General features: G+C 43.6%; 1 long non-coding RNA gene across 1 annotated transcript; it reads right to left on the bottom strand.

The window, feature by feature from the left end:
• Positions 1-7,151: 7,151 nt before the first annotated feature.
• On the bottom strand, positions 7,152-10,586 carry LOC139359978 (uncharacterized). The gene is made up of 3 exons (XR_011616795.1): positions 10,515-10,586; positions 7,689-7,857; positions 7,152-7,548 (listed from the first exon to the last, which is right to left on the bottom strand). It is a non-coding gene; the product is annotated as an uncharacterized lncRNA (long non-coding RNA).
• Positions 10,587-15,690: the final 5,104 nt, after the last annotated feature.

Below are 15,690 nucleotides of genomic sequence, written 5' to 3'. Positions count from 1 at the left end.
TGCTTCCCAGGTTCAAGCGATTCTCCTGCCTCAGCCTCCTGAATAGCAGGGACTATAGGCATGTGCCACCACGCCCGGCTAATTTTTATATTTTTAGTAGAGATGGGGTTTCACCATGTTGGCCAGGCTGGTCTTGAACTTCTGACCTCAAGCAATCTGCCCGCCTCGGCCTCCCAAAGTGCTGGGATTACAGACATGAGCTACCGTGCCCGGCCCTCTAGTTTCTTTTGATATTTCAATTTTGTCTTTAGTTTTAATTAGTTTGATTATAATATTGGGGGACATGGATTTTGGGGGGGTTTAGCCTCTTTGGGGTTTGCTGAACTTCTCAAATCTGTAGGTTTCATGTGCTTCACCAAAGTTGAGAAGTTTCCAGTCATTATTTCTTCCATTTTGTTTCTGCACTGCACTCTCTTTTCTCGCTCCTGCTAGTGCCTTGAGGACACAAATGGTCATTGTGGTTGTTGCCCAAGTCCCTGAGGCTTGTCCACTCTCTCCCCTACTTATCCATCTTTTTCCTTTCCTTTCCTTTCCTTCCCTTCCCTTCCCTTCCCTTCCCTTTCTTGTTGTTTATTTTCTTGTCTTTTTTTCCGTATAGTGAAGTTTGTGGTAAACCGTCATTATTCTTTCTGTTGTTTAGATTGGGGAAGTTTTGCCGATCTGTCTTCAAGCTCGCTGACTCTTTCCTCTGTCATCTCCATTCTGCCATTCAGCCCCTCAGTGAGTTTTTACATTTCAGTTATTGTATTTTTCAGTTCAAACACTTCCATTTGGCTTTTCTTTATATTTTCTATTTTTTTTTTTGTTGGGACTATCTTTTTTTCCATTTATTTAAAGGAAGTTTGCCCTTACTTGTTGGAGCCTTTTTGTAATAGTTGCTTTTAAGTCTTTGTCAGCCACAATAAAAAATGATAAAGGGAATATCACCACTGATCCCACAGAAATACAAACAACCATCAGAGAATACTGTAAATATATCTATGCAAATAAACTAGAAAATCTAGAAGAAATGAATAAATTGCTGGACACATACACCCTCCCAAGACTAAACCAGGAAGAAGTTGAATCCCTGAATAGACCAATAACAAGTTCTGAGATTGAGGCAGTAATAAATAGCCTACCAACCAAAAAGAGCCCAGGACCAGATAGATTTATGGCTGAATTCTACCAGAGGTGCAAAGAGGAACTGGTACCATTTCTTCTGAAATGATTCCAAACAATTGAAACTCATTTTATGAGGCCAGCATCATCCTGATACCAAAACCTGGCAGGGATACAACAACAAAAAAAGAAAACTTCAGGCCTGATGAACATCCCTGATGAACATCGATGCGAAAATCCTCAATAAAATACTGGCAAACCAAATCCAGCAGCACATCAAAAAGCTTATCCACCACCATCAAGTCAACTTCATCCCTGGGATGCAAGGCTGGATCAACATATGCAAATAAAAAAATATGATTAATCACATAAACAGAACTAAAGATAAAATTATATCTGTATTGAGGCATGATTATCTCAATAGACTCAGAAAAGGCCTTTGATAAAATTCTATATCACTTCGTGTTGAAAACTCTTAATAAACTAGGTATTGGTGGAGCATATCTCAAAATAATAAGAGCCATTTATGACAAACCCACAGCCAATATCATACTGAATGGCAAAAGCTAGAAGCCTTCCCCTTGAAAACTGGCACAAGACAAGGATGCCCTCTCTCACCACTCCTATTCAACATAGTATTGGAAGTTCTGGCCAGGGTAATCAGGCAAGAGAAAGAAATAAAGGTATTCAAATAGGAAGAGAGGAAGCCAAACTGTCTCTGTTAGAGACATTTAGAAAACCCCATGGTCTCAGCCGAAAAGCTCCTTAAGCTGATAAGCAACTTTAGCAAAGTCTCAGGATACAAAATCAATGTGCAAAAATTACAAACATTCCTATACACTAACAACAGACAAACAGAGAGCCAAATCATGAATGAACTTCCATTCACAACTGCTACAAAAAGAATAAAATACCTAGGAATACAGCTAACAAGGGAAGTGAACGACCTCTTCGAGAAGAACAATAAACCGTTGTTTAAGGAAATCAGAGAGGAGACAAACAAATGGAAAATCATTTCATGCTCATGGATAGGAAGAATCAATATTGTGAAAATGGCCATACTGCCCAAAGTATTTTATAGATTCAATGCTATTCACATTAAACTACCATTGACATTCTTCACAGAATTAGTAAAAAAAAAACAAAAAAAAAAACCCTAAAATTTATATGAAACCAAAAAAGAGCCCATATAGCCAAGACAACCCTAAGCAAAAAGAACAAATTTGGAGGCATTACACTACCTGACTTCAAACTACACTACAAGGCTACAGTAACCAAAACAGCATGGTAGTGGTACAATAACAGAAATACAGACCAATGAAACAGAATAGAGATCTCAGAAATAAGTCCACACATCTACAACCATCTGATCTTTGACAAACCTGACAAAAACAAGCAATGGGAAAAGGACTCCCTATTTAATAAATGGTGCTGGGAAAACTGGCTAGCCTTATGCAGAAAGTTGAAACTGGACCCTTCCTTATACAAAAATTTAACTCAAGATGGATTAAAGACTTAAATGTAAACCCAAAACTACAAAAACCCTAGAAGAAAATCTAGCCACTACCATTCAGGACATAGGCATGGGCAAAGATTTTATGACAAAACACCAAAAGCAATTGCAACAAAAGCAAAAATTGACAAATGGGATCCAATTAAACTAAAGAACTTCTGCATAGCAAAAGCAACTATCATCAGAGTGAATAGACAACCTACAGAATGGGACAAAATTTTTGCAATCTATCCATTTGACAAAGGTCTAACACCCAGAATCTATAAAGAACTTAAACAATTTTACAAGAAACAAAAAAAACCATTAAAACATGTGCAAAGTGGCCGGGCGCGGTGGCTCACGCCTGTAATCCCTGCACTTTGGGAGGCCGAGGCAGGCGGATCACGAGATCAGGAGATCGAGACCTTCCTGGCTAACACGGTGAAACCCCGTCTCTACTAAAATACAAAAAATTAGCCAGGCACGGTGGCGGGTGCCTGTAGTCCCAGCTACTCGGGAGGCTGAGGCAGGAGAATGGCGCGAACCCGGGAGGCAGAGCTTGCAGTGAGCCGAGATCCCGCCACTATACTCCAGCCTGGGTGACAGAGTGCAGACTCTGCCTCAAAAAAAAAAAAAAAAAAAAAAACATGTGCAAAGGATATGAACAGACACTTCTCAAAAGAAGACATTTATATAGCCAACAAACATGAGAAAAAGCTCAGCATCACTGATCATTAGAGAAATGCAAATCAAAACCACAGTGAGATACCATCTCACACCAGTCAGAACAGCAATTATTAAAAAGTCAAGCAACAACAGATGCTGGTGAGGCTGTGGAGAAGTAGGAACGCTTTTACACTGTTGGTGGAAATGTAAATTAGTTCAACCATTGTGGAAGACAGTGTGGTGATTCCTCAAAGATCTAGACCCAGAAATACCATTTGATCCAGCAATCCTATTACTAGGCATATACCTAAAGGAATATAAATAATTCTAGTATAAAGATACATGCACACGTATGTTCACTGCAGCACTATTCACAATAGCAAAGACATGGAATCAACTCAAATGCCCATCAATGATAGACTGGATAAAGAAAATGTGGTACATATACATGATGGAATACTATGCAGCCATAAAAAAAGAACTAGGTCATGTCCTTTGCAGGGACATGAATGGAGCTGGAAGCCATTATCTTCAGCAAACTAACACAGGAACAGAAAAGCAAACACTGCGTGTTCTCACTTAAAAGTAGGTGCTGAACAATTAGAACACATGGACACAGGGAGGGGAACAATACATACTGGGGCCTGTCGGGGATAGGGGTGGGAAGAGGGAGAGCATCAGGATAAATAACTAATACATGTGGGGCTTAATACCTACGTAATGAGTTGATAGGTGCAGCAAACCACCATGGCACATATTTACCTGTGTAACAAACCTGCACGTCTTGCACAGGTATCCCAGAACTTAAAATAAAATAAAATAAAAACACAAACAAACAAAAATAAAATATTTGTTAGCTAATTCAAACATATGTGTTATCTCAGCATGTTAATTGAGATTTTCCTAGTTCTTCACAGGGTGATAAATTTTGTATTGTATTCAGGACATTTTGAATGTTATGAGTCTCTGGGTCTTGTTTAAAATTCTATGGGAAACATTTTATTCTGTTTTTTAACGTTAGTGGGTTGTAGATATGGTTGGGTTCAGGTTGTAAGTTCTGGTCAGCCTTCAGTGCTTTGTGGTTTCAATGTTCCACTAACACGCACTGCTATTCAGAGCAGTCCTGCGTGTGCGCCACCTGGTGACCAGTCTAAGAGGTGGGAGATGGTTCACCTCATAGTGTACGGTTGGATCTTAAAGCTTTTGATATACTGTTTAGGGTCAGATTCATGAATGTACCACTTGTTGATAAGCCCAGGGGTTCCTAAACAACTTTATCAAGTCCCTTTCCCTCATACCTCCCTCTCTATAATGTCGCTAATACTTTCTGAGTCCTGGGCTCCCCATTTCAGTCCTCCAACCTGAAGAAAAACAAAAAAAAAAAGATGCGGGATTTCTCCCTCTTCTTTGAGCATTAGGAGACCACGTCCTTGAGCCAGAACCAGAGGGTTTCTCTTGAACTTCTCTCCATTCATGCAGATGCCCACGTCCAGGTTCCACACTACCTTACATCTAGTCTGGGCAACACTGAAGCTAAAAATACGGTAGACTCATGACCCATTCAGAGGTACTTTAAAGTCTGGTCTTCCTTTCCAGTCTGTCTGCTACTAGATGCTCGCGGTACCCAAGTCATTGTTCCGTGCATTCTGTCCAGGTTTATTGCTTCATCCGGTGGGGAGATAGGGTCATCATAACTACATGACTCAAAACTCAGCCCCATCTTACCTGAAACCTGGGGCTAAGTTTTGAATCATGTAGTTAATCTAATTAACACTGATTAATGGATACTTGGGCTATTCTTCCTGCCTTTCAAATTGTCGTGTTTCTGGAATCTGTTTTAATATTTCTATCTTATCCCTTCATAACACTAGTTCTCAACTTGGGTTTTCGTTAGAATCACTACACAGATTTAAAAAAAAGTTAATGTCCAGGCTACATCCCAGCCAAATTAAACCAGAATCTCTGGGAATAGGATCCAGGAATTAATACTTACATTAAAAAAATATATTTCACACCCCTTACCCCATCCTCTAATGCTCCAAACCTGTTCTTCCTATAGTCTGCCTTGTTTCACTTAATATTGTCACCATCCACCAAACTCCCAAGTAAGATACCTTGGAATTGGCCTGAACTCAGCTCCAGAATTTTACATTCAGGCTACCCTCTGCCCTGTCATTGCCAACTCAGAAATGTCTTCAAATGTGGCCCTCATCTCTATTCCTTTTTTTCTTTTTTTGACAGGGGGTCTCGCTCTGTCGCCCAGGCTGGAGTGCAGTGGTGCAATCACCGCTCACTGCAACCTTGACCTCCTGGGCTTAAGTGATCTTCCTGCCTCAGCCTCCCGAGTAGCTGGGACCACAGGTGCATGCTGCCATGTCTGACTAATTTTTTTATTTTTGGTAGAGACGGGGTCTCACTTTGTTGCCCAGGCTGGTTTCATACTCCTGGACTCAAGTCATCCCCCAACTTGGGCTCCCAAAGTGCTACAATGACAGGTGTGAGCCACCATGCCCAGCCATCTCTATTCTTTTAATCAAGCTCATGTTGCATAGCTATCATTGGTTTCCCTCTCACTGGGCTGTCTTGGCAAACACTTTCACTGCTGCCAAAGGGATCTTCCTAAAAGAAGACTCTGTCAAGCCCCTTGTAAAACCTCCCTAGCACCTCCTGGTCCCCAGTCTAGAGTCTAAACTCCTGGGCAAGGCACACGAGCCTTGCCGTACCTGGCCTAGACGTCTTCTCCTAACTCCTCCCTCATCACCCGTATATCTCTTCTCCCCACCTCCCAAAGACACACAGACATTCCTGAAATACCTCTGGCCCTGGGACACCTTATTGTGGTCCTACTGAAATACTCACTTCCTACTTTGATGTCTGGCCAGCTCCTTTTCAACCTTTAAGATCCAACTGAAATGTGAAACACTCGCCGGTGCTTCCCAGCTGATGTCATTACTGATCCTCCAGCTTTAGCCATAGTGTGTTGTCATGGTCACAGGCTGGGCATGGTGGCTCATGCCTGTAATGCCAGCATTTTGGGAGGCTGAAGTGGTCAGATCACCTGCGGTCAGGAGTTTGAAACCAGCCTGACCAACATGGTGAAACCCTGTCTCTACTAAAAATACAAAATTAGCTAGGCATGGTGGCGCATGCCTGTAATCCCAGTTACTTGGGAGGCTGAGGCAGGTGAATTGCTTGAACCCGGGAGGCTGAGGTTGCAGTGAGCTGAGATCGCGCCATTGCACTCCAGCCTGGGCAGCAAGAGTGAAACTCGGTCTCAAAAAATAAATAAGTCATGGTCACAAATCTCCACTGAAACTGTTTGCAAGTCATGGTCACAAATCTCCACTGAAACTATTTGCATGACCGTCTCTCCCACTAGACTGGGAGCACCTTGAGGGTGGGAACTTATTAACATTTGTCTTTCTGGGAAAGCACACAGTGCCTGACTCACAGCAGACCCATAGTGGGCGTTCAAACAAATAAATGAATATAGAGCAGACAGGCGCCCAGGAAGCAGCCCTGTGAGATTAGAGAAGTAAAAAAGAAAGAGGATGAAACGTAGGTATTTAAACACGGCATGAATGTTTGCAAAATGGAACAAGATTGCCAACGTTTCTAAGCTCAAACAAAGTAGTCATTTCTGGTTTAGGTCAAGGTATTGGTACTATTTCAAAACCAGCCTGGGTGTTTTCTTAGCTGAAGGAAAAGGAGATGCTAGGGAGATACAATGGACTTGCAAAACAGGTATAAAGCCAGGTTCCAAGAGGAAACGCCTGTGAGCTGGAAAGCAGCATCACTTGTCAAACTTGAATTCAATTCCCAGCTCACTGCCTGCTGCTGGGGAAACATAGGCAAGTTAATTAACTTCATTGAGCCTCAATTTTCTCATCTGTACAACGGGTACAATATTTCCTACCTCATAGGATTGTGTTGAGGATTGAACGAATTAATTCATATTTCTAGTATGTAGTTAAGAGCCTGATAAATAGTGTTATTTTTATTTTCTGGTGATTTAGGGAATGAGTTGGCGGAAGTAGGTGAAAAGAGGCATGTGTCTATTTCAGTTAGAGTCTTTATTGTCTTCAGCTTCTTAGAGGAGAAAGCCTTTGAATTCTCATGTCCTCAAGTCTAGGGATGGGCTGACAGCCCAGGTTCCCCCTCTGGCTTTTGGCCGCCACTCTTGGTCCAGCTGGCCCACTTCCCCACTCAGAGCCACGGAGCAACAAGGAGCCAGCACTGTCCCTTCATACAGGGAAGTGCCTCATTCCTCATCCAAGTGTCCTTGACTCCTGAAATAATAGGGCAGCATTTGAATATCCTATACCTGGACAGGCCCTATTTGCCAAGGACATTCTAAAAATACACTGTTGGGATTTAAAAACAAAAAACAAAAAAACTTGCTGATTCTAAAGATCTCTGCAAGTGGTACCTTCTTAATTTATGTGCACAGAAGTGCCAGCCCTTGAGATGTCCATTCAAGGTATATGAGGGTGCAGTGGCCTGTGTCTGGAATCCCAGTTACTTGGAAGCTGAGACAGGAGGATCACTTGAGCTCAGGAGTTTGAGACCAGACTGGACAACATAGTGAGACTTTGTTTCTATAAAAAATATGTGCATGATACATTCAGCCACAAACATGACTGGATTATCTTTGGGTGAGCAGCTCACTAAAACATTAAAAGCCAAGCAATCAGTGTTCCTGGAGATCGTGTCTGTCCGTCTGTCATCTCTCCTCTTACTGGGCACATGAAAAGAACCTCATCTTGCCAGCATTGTGTGTGGAAAATGCCTCAGTTTCAACAGGAGAGGAAAGAAGGAAAGAAGGAAAACTGATATTGACCAAGAGTCTACCATGTGCAAGGCATTTTCTACATCTTCTCATTTAATCCTAGAAAAAATTATACAGGAAAACTTATTCCCATTCTTACAGTTCAGGAAATGCAGACTTATATAGAAATGACTTGCCCAGGCTCACTCATCCAGCAAGCGGCAAAGCTGAGATTTGCATCTAAACCAGCCACTCTAAAACCAACATTCAGCCCAGCGCCCAGGCAGCAAGAGTTGTCGGCTGAAGCACACAGCAATTGAATTTTCACATACTTCTCATTTCCCCTTTCCAACCCTTCTCCACCTCCACCTTCCCCACCCCTTTCCCCCCTCTGCAAGCTTCTCTGTGACGTTCCGCTGTGGAGTGATCCCCCAGCTACAATCAGCAACGTAGCCACAGGAATTACTGAAGGGCAGGCAGGGTTGGTCATACATGCAATCCATTTGTTGACTGCACTTGAATGTACATGGAAGTATGCGAGTGCAGGGAGGGCCCCGGAGGGTGGCACACATCTATATTTCAAATTAGCAAGTCAGTCACGAGTTACAGCTCCATGCCAGGGGCGTTTTTAGATAGCCAGACACGCAGATAATGAAGGCACAGATTAACTGCATCTGACTGTGCGGTAACTTAAAGCTCTCAGCCTCTATGGCCAGTCTGTGTGGTGAAACAAACATTCCTCCAGCATCTGGTAAGTTTTAGGAGAAAGTTTGCAGTGAGAAGTGCGGGTCCCTGTCAGACGGGTGAAGAACATGTGGTTGATATTACAGCATGCGTTCACCTCTCAGACCCACTGGATTCGCCCCATTCTCTCTCCTTTCCCCAGGGCCACTTCTATTTTTTTGGAAAATAGGGACAAGATGTCACTGTGTTGCCCAGGCTGGTTTTTAACTCCTGGGCTCTTGAACTCCTGGCCTCTCAAACTGTTAGGATTATAGGCATGAGCCACTGTGCTTGGCCCAGAACCAGTACTTGACTGGCTTCTATGCATTGAATAAAATAAAATCAAATCTCCACTCATGCAGCTCTGAGCATGTAACTATTTCTTGGAATTTTCAATAAATTAAAGTATTGAGTTAAATAGTAGCAAAGTGCTTAAGATTGGGAACAAGGAGGTCAGATTCTCATCCTCCACCCGCCTTAAATGGCCTTGGACAAGTCACAGTGTTTTCGTCAAGAGTATGAAATATTTTCTTTTTTTGTTATTTTTAAAAAGTCTTTTTCTTACTTAAAAGCAGTGGCTCATGCCTGTAATCCCAGCACTTTGGGAGGCTGAGGTAGGCGGATCGCTTGAGCTCAGGAGTTCAAGACCAGTCTGGGCAACATAGTGAGACCCTGTCTCTACCAAAATACAAAAAATTAGCCAGGTGTGGTGGCGTGTGCCTGTGGTCCCAGCTACTTGGGAGGCTGAGCCTGACTGCGGGGAGCTGAGGTTGAGTCTGGGTGGAGGGAGCAGAGGTTGCAGTGAGCTGAGATGGTGTCACTGCACTCCAACCTGACAGAGCAAGACCCAGTCTCAAATAAATAAATAAATAACATAAATTATTGTTTGGTTGAAATTCTTAATTTTTTTTTTTTTTGAGATGCAGTCTTTCTCTGTCACCAAGGCTGGAGTGCAATGGCTCGATCTTGGCTCACTGCAACCTCCATCTCCTGAATTAAAGCGATTCTCCTGCCTTAGCCTCCTGAGTAGCTGGGATTACAGGCACCTGTCACCATGCCTGGCTAATTTTTATACTTTTAGTAGAGATGGGGTTTCACCATGTTGGCCAGGCTAGTCTCGAACTCCTGACCTCAAGTGATCCGCCCTCCTTGGCCTCCCAAAATGCTAGGATTACAGGTGTGAGCCACCATGCCCCGCCAACTTTAATTTTTTTGAAATGAGTATTTTCTGAAAGATCACCTCCAGCTCTGGAATGCATTGATTCTAATCACTAGCATCGGAAAGAGCAAAGCTGCCAGGGCTGGACGTGTGAATTCCAGGCTCTTCCTAAGGAGACAGAGGCCATGGAGCAAACCCTTTTGACTTCATCACCTCTCCACATGCCTTTCCTGTATCCCTTCTCCCATCCTTCTTTGAAATCTCTAACAAGTGTTCTCCATCCTCTCAAAAGCTGGTTCATACGCTAGAACGGGGCTCCTCAAACCACCCAGGGATCTTATTAAAAACAAAGATCCTGGTTCAAATGATCTGGAGTGGGACCTGAGATTTTGCATTTGTAACAAGCTCCCAGGTGAGGCTGATGCTACTGGCCCTGGGGCCACACTTTGAGTAGTGTGTATTAGTTAGTGAGGGGCACCACAGCAAAATGCCACAGACTGGGTGACTCAAACAATGAAAACTCATTTTCTCACAGCTCTGGAGTCTGGTGTTGTCCACGATCAAGGTGTTGGCAGGGTTGGTTTTGGTGACATCTTTCTCCTTACCTTGTGGACAGCAGCCTTCTTGCTGTGTCCTGATGTGGCCTCTCCTCTGCATGGGCACCCCTACTGTCTTTTCCTCTTCTTGTAAGGACACAAGTCCTATCCAGTTAGGCTTCTGTGACCTCAATGACCTCTTTAAAGGCCTGTCTCCAAATATAGTCACATTGGGGGTTATGACTTCAACGCATGAATTTCAGTCCACAGCAGATAGCAAGGGTCTAAAGCAGCTCTGGCCAAGTCACACATATAATTTAAAATTTTCTGAGAGCCACATTGTAAAAAAGTAAAAAAGAAACAGACATTGGTGACGTAAAATTGTCACTAAAGAAAAAGAAAGGAAACAGGCAATATTAATTTTTATGATCTATTTTATTTTACCCAGTTGACCTAAAATGTTATCATTTTAGCATATAATTGATATAAAAATTATTGAGATACTTTACATTCTTTTTTACACAAAACTTGTGAAATCTGGTGTGAATTTCACACTCAGACATTTCTCAGTCTGGACTGGTCACATGTCCATGCTCGGATGGTCACATGTGGCTGGTGGCTACCATATTGGACAGCACAGGTCTTAATCTTTTTCTTTTCTTTTCTTTTTTTTTTTTTTTGAGACGGAGTCTCGCTCTCTGGTCCAGGCTGGAGTGCAGTGGCCGGATCTCAGCTCACTGCAAGCTCCGCCTCCCAGGTTCACGCCATTCTCCTGCCTCAGCCTCCCGAGTAGCTGGGACTACAGGCGCCCGCCACCTCGCCCGGCTAGTTTTTTGTATTTTTTAGTAGAGACGGGGTTTCACCATGTTAGCCAGGATGGTCTCGATCTCCTGACCTCGTGATCCGCCCGTCTCAGCCTCCCAAAGTGCTGGGATTACAGGCTTGAGCCACCGCGCCCAGCGCACAGGTCTTAATCTTTTTCTACCTCATGATGTCATGACGTCCTTGGTATGGGGCCTAGGAGGAGACAAACCTGCCAGAGGTAGATCCTAAGAAAGGATATTTGCTGATTACAGAAGACCTACCTACACCAATGTCACGGAGTGGTCACAGATCTGCCCCTGTTCGTCCCTGACCTCCTTCCTGTCCTACACCTTTTCCCTCTTACCCACTGTACACTGGACTGTTCCAACACACACCAGACCAGGGCCTCGTTGCCTTTCCAATTCGCTTCAGGACTTTACTCAGATAGTAAAGAGGCTTTCTCTGGGCACCCTGGCTTAAATGTCAACTCCCACCTTCCACTTTCTATTTCATTCCCTGTTTTAATTTTATTCTCGGTACTCATCGCTAGCTAACATACTATGTATTTTACCAATTTATCTTATTTGTCATTTGAATATACTACTAGAATACACATCTTGTGAGGGCAGGGATTTACCTCTGTTTTGTTCACAGCTGTATCTCCCTTCAATGCCTAGAGTGATGTGTGGCACAGGACATGTTTCTGACTGAGTGGATGAGCATCAGAACCACGCCATGGGTCAAAGGACAACTGGCGTTCAGGCCCTCTGCTCCTGCACTTGCCACCGTTTCTGGGGAAGTGCCCTAAGCCGTGTGTCATCAGGTGAAAAGGAGGGATCATGAGTGGTCTCAGTCCTTAGGGGAACCTGTGTAGAAGACAGTATCTGAAGAATTAAGAAGAACAGAAATGGCACTTACAAACAAGACACTGGGAAAGGCTCCAAGGTTTTAAAAAAGGAAGTAATGAGGCAGTGGCTCATACCTGTAATCCCAGCACTTTGTGGGGCCAAGGCAGGTGGATCACTTGAGGTCAGGATTTCGAGACCAGCCTGGCCAACATGGTAAAACCCCATCTCTGCTAAAAAAATACAAAAATTAGCTGGATATGGTGGTGTGTGCCTGTAGTCCCAGCTACTCGGGAGGCTGAGGCAGGAGGATCATTTGAACCCAGGAGATGGAGGTTGCAGTGAGCTGAGATCACGCCACTCCACTCCAGCCTGGGTGACAGAGCGAGGCCCTGTCCCTGCCTCCACAAAACCTAAAACCATTTGCTGGAGGTTTATATGTTAGCCTTTTTCAGTACATCACAAAAAAGGAAGTGATGTATTGAAAAAGGCTAACACATAAACCTCTAGCAAATATATTAAGTAAAATGCTTATTGATCGCAACAGTTGACTTCAAAGATGCTGCAGATATTTTATGTGTCAACTTGGCTAGGGTATGGTACCCAGTTGTTTGGTTAACAACCAGTCTAGATGTTGCCATGGTATATATTTTTAACTGTGATTAACATTGAAATCAGTAGACTTTGAGTAAAGCAGAATAATCTTCATAATGTGGGTGGGCTTCATTCAATCAGTAGAAGGCCTTAGAAAATTGAAGTCTACAGAATAAAGAATTCTGGGCCAGCCACCATGGCTCATGCCTATAATCCCAGCACTTTGGGAGGCTGATGTGGGGGGATTGCCTGAGCCCAGGGGTTTGAGACCAGCCTGGGCAACATGGCGAGATCCTGTCTTAAAAAATAATAATAATAAAAAGAGAAAGAATTCTGTCTCTAGCTGGGTGTGGTGGCTCATGCCTGTAATCCCAGCACTTTGGGAGGCAGAGGCGGGAGAGTAGCTTGAGGCCAGAAGTTCAGGACTAGCCTGGGCAACATAGTGAGACCCTGTCTTTACAAAAAATTAGCCATGTACAGTGGCATATGTCTGTAGTCCCACCTACTTGGAAGGCTGAATTTGGAGGATCACTTGAACGCGGGAGTTGGAGGTTAGAGTAAGCCATGATCACTCGAATGCGCTCCAGCCTGGGTGACAGAGAAACCTTGTCTCAATACCCACCCCCACCCACCCCCCAAAAAATCCTGTCTCCAGACTGCCTTCGAACTCAAGACTGCAACGTTAACCCTTGCTGGAGTTTTCTGCCTGTTTCCAGCCTGCCCACCTGTCCTGCAGGTTTTAGATGTGCCAGCCTCCGTCATTACATGAGCCAATTCCTTAAAATCGATCACTCTCCCTATACACATATCCTATTAGTTCTGTTTCTCTGGAGGACCCTGACTCCTACAAGCAGTGCTTCTCAAACTTTCGTGTAACTACGAATCACCTGGGGATTTTGTTAAGCTGCAGATTCTGATGTAGTTCTGGGGTGGGACCTGAGATTCTGCATTTCTGGGTTATCGGAGGATGCTGATGATGTGGGTTTATGGGTGACACTTTGAGTAGCAAGAGCATCTTCCCTGGGTTCTCAGAGCATCTGGGCTTCTTGAAAGGAGTAGGACAAGTCCTCTCAGAATCTTCAGAAATTTAAGGAGTCCACAGTTAATTCCTTCCTCTAAAGCAGGGGTCATAGCCAGGTGTGGTGGCACGCACCTGTGGTCCCAGCTACTTGGGAGGCTGAGGTAGGAGGATCACTCAAGCCCAGGAGGTTGAGGCTGTAGTGAGCTGTGATTGCATCACAGCGCTCCAGCCTGGGTGACAGAGTGAGATCCTGTCTCAAAATAATAAATAAATTAATAAAAAAATGAAAAGCAGGTGCCAACAAACATTTTCTGTAAAGTGCTAGATAGTAAATATTTTAGGCTTATGGGTCATATGACTATTTTTCAAAGCTACTAAATTCTGCCATTATAGCATGAAATTAATTACAGACAATACATAAACTAGGCTGGGCACAGTGGCTCACACCTGTAATCTTAGCACTTTGGGACATGGAGGCAGGAGAATCACTTGAGGACAGGAGTTCAAGACCAGCTTGGGCAACACAGCAAAGTCCCATCTCTACAAAAAATTAAAAATCAGCCTGGCGTGATGGGACGCACCTGCAATCCCGCTACTCAGGAAGCTGAGGCAGTAGGATCACTTGAGCCCAGGAATTCCAGGCTGCAGTGAGCTCTGATTATGCCACTGCACTTTAACCTGGGTGACAGAGTAAAACCCTGTCTCTTAAGAGAAAAACCACAACAAAACGTGAACTAATGTGTATGGCCGTGTTCCAATAAAACTTTATTTATTTATTGAGACATAGTCTCGCTCTGTTGCCCAGGCTGGAGTGCGGTGGTGCAATCTCAGCCCACTCTAATCTCCATCCCCTGGGGTTCAAGTGATTCTTGTGTCTCAGCCTCCCAACTAGCCAGGATTACAGGTGGCCACCACCATGCCTGGCTAATTTTTGTATTTTTAGTAGACAGGGTTTTGCCATGTTGGCCAGGCTGGTCTCGAACTCCTGACCTCAAGTCATCTGCCCTCCTCAGCCTCCCTAAGTGCTTGGATTACAGGCGTGAGCTGCTGCGCCTGGCAGAACTTCATGAAAACAAGCCATGACTGGATTTAGCCTATGGGCCATAGTTTGCCAACCACTGGTTTATAGAATCACTTGACAGTGAGGTTCTCCAGGGCAGGGTTCTTATTCATTTTGGCAGTTTCAGGACCTCATGCATCAGAGGCATTTAATAGATGCTTATTGAAAAAAAGTGAATATATTGAATGAGGCCATTAAGATTTGGCTGCCCATAATCTGCAAAGCACAGATTCTCAGTTAACAAGTAACTACCCTTTTTTTTTTTGAGATTGAATCTTGTTCTGTTGACTAGCCTGGAGTGCAGTGCTGTGATCTCGGCTCACTGCAACCTTTACCTCCCAGGTTCAAGCGATTCTCCTGCCTCAGCCTCCTAAGTAGCTGGGACTACAGGTGCACGCTGCCATGCCTGGCTAATTTTTTTATTTTAGTAGAGAGACGAGGTTTCACTGTGTTGCCCAGGCTGGTCTCGAACTCCTGAGTTCAGGCAATCCACCTGCCTCGGCCTCCCAAGTAACTATCTTTTATTGTCTTTTCAGTTTCTGTTTCAGATAGTGAAATAAGAATGCGTCATAATTTTTGTATAAGTGAACTTTCTGGCACCTGCTTGCTTCCCTCTGCTGTCCTATTCCTTAGGCCAGAGATATATAGATAGAATACATAAGAAGATGGATAGGAAAATTCAATGTATGATATGGAAATGTATAATGAGAATATCATGGTCAAAAAATGGAAAAATAACAGTGCAAGTGTAGCTAATGCATACAAGCAAATTCTTAAATTTATTGTGAAATATTTTGCACATATAAAATGAATAACATAATATATGTGGCATAAAAATTGGCATGCATCTGTAGTCCCAGCTACTCGAGGGACTAAGGTAGGAGGATCACTTGAGCCCAGGATTTCAAGGCCAGCTGGGGA

This window comes from Macaca nemestrina, chromosome 19 (assembly GCF_043159975.1).
Source record: "Macaca nemestrina isolate mMacNem1 chromosome 19, mMacNem.hap1, whole genome shotgun sequence".
NCBI lineage: Eukaryota > Metazoa > Chordata > Mammalia > Primates > Cercopithecidae > Macaca > Macaca nemestrina.
Note: the sequence above shows the minus strand (reverse complement) of the source record. Positions and strands in the feature narration are given on the sequence as shown.